Here is a 2612-nt window from a genome sequence, read left to right on the forward strand (position 1 = left end):
ATGCACATACGCCAACCTCCATCGGTTCTTTTTGCTACAGGTTCGCCCTTCTCGTTTTGCACGACTGTGATGCCTCCCTTTTTGGGTACTACATGCACAGGACTTACCCATTTACTGTCCGAGATCTGATATATTATACCTGCCTCTAGTAACTTAAGAACTTCAGTCTTAACTACCGCACTCATTATAGGATTTATTCTACGTTGGTGTTCTCTGGAAGGTTTTGAATCTTCTTCAAGCAAAATCCGATGCATGCATACGGATGGGCTTATTCCTTTTAGATCAGAGATCTTATATCCTAAGGCTGAGGGGTACCTACGTAAAACTTCTAATAATTGATCGGTTTCTTTTTGGTTTAAGGTAGCACTGACTATAACTGGACGATTCATATCTTCATCCAGAAATTCATATCTCAGGTTTTTAGGCAGTTCCTTAAGTTTTACGGTCGGTTTCATAGGGCAAGGCATAGGATCTGGGGTAAGAGATAAACATTCGTGAAGGTTATCATCAATGTAGGGTGTTTTATAATTGTCATCTTCCAAAATAAGGGTTGATGGCAATTTTATAGATTTATTTTCTTCTTCTTGTTCTAATTCCCTAATGCATTCTTCGATGATATCTAAGGCATAACAAGAATCTCCTATCACAGGTGCCATAAGAAATTTTGACAATATAAATTCTATCTTCTCTTCACCTACCTCAAAAGTTAGTTTTCCTTTTTTAACATCTATTACGGCTCCAGCAGTCGATAAGAACGGTCTACCTAGGAGGATTGGTATGTCGTCATCTTCTTTAATGTCCATGACAACAAAATCAGTAGGTATAAACAACTGACCCACCCTAACAGGGACGTCTTCAAGTATGCCTATAGGGTATTTAACGGATCTATCGGCTAATTGAAGCGACATCTTAGTAGGTTGTAATTCTCCTAAGTTTAATCTCTCACAAACTGCTAAAGGCATTAAGCTCACACTAGCTCCTAAGTCTAGAAAAGCTTTTTCGATGACATGATTCCCTAAAATACAAGGAATGGAAAAATTTCCGGGATCTTTATCTTTCTTTGCTAACCTATCTTCGGAAATAGAATTACATTCCACGGGTTTCGGATCTTCAAGTCTACGTTTATTCGTAAGTATGTCTTTGAGAAACTTAGCATAAGAAGGTATTTGGGTGATGGCTTCTGTAAAGGGGATTTCTACGTGAAGTTTTTCTATAACCTTAACGAATTTTTGATATTGATTATCGATTTGGGTTTTCTTTAATCTTTGAGGGTATGGTATTGGTGGTTTGTATGGCGGTGGTGGTACATAGGTTTTATTTTTAGGTTCTTCTCCTTTTTCTTGACTTTCCGGGGTTTCAGGCTTCTCTGGTTCCTTTTCCTCACTCCTCTCAGAAGTTTCAGGCTCACTTAATCTAGGGTTTAAAGGCTCCTTATAAGCGGTTCCACTTCGTAGAGTAATGGCATTAGCTTGCCTTTTCGGGTTTTGTTGAGGTTGTCCAGGGAACTGTCCTCCAGGGGTAGTCTGTGGGGCTTGGTTTAACGCTACCTGAGAGATCTGGGTTTCAAGCATCTTATTATGAGTAATGATTTGATCAACCTTGGTTCCTAACTGGGTAATTAGTTCGTTAACATGGACGCTTTGGTTCATGAACTCTTTGTTTTTCTGTTTTTGAGCAACGATGAAATCTTTTACAATTTCTTCAAAGCTCGGGTTTGGCGGTACATGTTGCATAGGTTGATTTGTTCTAGGGGCTTGGTAACCTTGTTGTCTCGGAGGTGCGGTATTTTGAATAGGGTTATTATTTTTGTAGGAGAAGTTTGGGTGATTCCTCCATCCAGGGTTATATGTGTTAGAAAATGGGTTCCCTTGGGTATAGTTCACTTGCTCAGTGTTGGTTTCATTTAACAGATTGCATTCGGCGGATTGGTGTCCTTGCGTTCCACATATCTCACAATTCGGCGAAACTGCGGCTACAGTATTCGGAGTTGTACACATATGTTCGACTCTAAGGGCCAACGCGTCCATTTTAGCCTGCATCATGTCTATAGAGCTTAGCTCATGTATTCCTCCTTGGGCTTCCTTCTTTTCCACTGTCGCTCGTTCTACTCCCCATGATTGATGGTTTTGGGCCATATCCTCGATAAGGGCACTAGCTTCAGGGTAAGGTTTATTCATCAGTGCGCCACCAGCGGCAGCGTCGATGGTCATCTTAGTGTTATAATGAAGTCCATTATAGAAGGTTTGGATGATTAGCCAATTCTCTAAGCCATGGTGTGGGCATGCTCTTAATAGTTCTTTATATCTCTCCCAGGCTTCGAACAACGACTCTCCTTGGAGTTGGGTAAATCTAGTTATAAGGTTTCGAAGAAGAGCGGTCTTACTTGGGGGAAAATATCTAGCAAGAAAAACTTTCCTAAGGTCATCCCAAGTTGTTATTGAATTGGGTGGAAGGGAATCTAACCATGATAGAGCTTTATCTCTGAGGGAAAAGGGAAATAATCTTAAGCGTATCGCCTCAGGAGAAGCTCCATTGGTTTTAAAGGTGTCTGCTAACTGAAGAAAGTTTTTTAAATGTTGGTTTGGGTTATCAGTAGCGAGACCTGAGAATTG

General features: G+C 40.5%; 1 non-coding gene across 1 annotated transcript; it reads left to right on the forward strand.

Moving 5' to 3' along the window:
* The first annotated feature begins 2265 nt into the window (after positions 1 to 2265).
* Positions 2266 to 2372, forward strand: LOC127124699 (small nucleolar RNA R71). The gene has a single exon (XR_007804160.1). It is a non-coding gene; the product is annotated as a small nucleolar RNA R71 (small nucleolar RNA).
* The last annotated feature ends 240 nt before the right edge of the window (positions 2373 to 2612 follow it).

This window comes from Lathyrus oleraceus, chromosome 2, assembly GCF_024323335.1.
Source record: "Lathyrus oleraceus cultivar Zhongwan6 chromosome 2, CAAS_Psat_ZW6_1.0, whole genome shotgun sequence".
Taxonomy (NCBI): domain Eukaryota; kingdom Viridiplantae; phylum Streptophyta; class Magnoliopsida; order Fabales; family Fabaceae; genus Lathyrus; species Lathyrus oleraceus.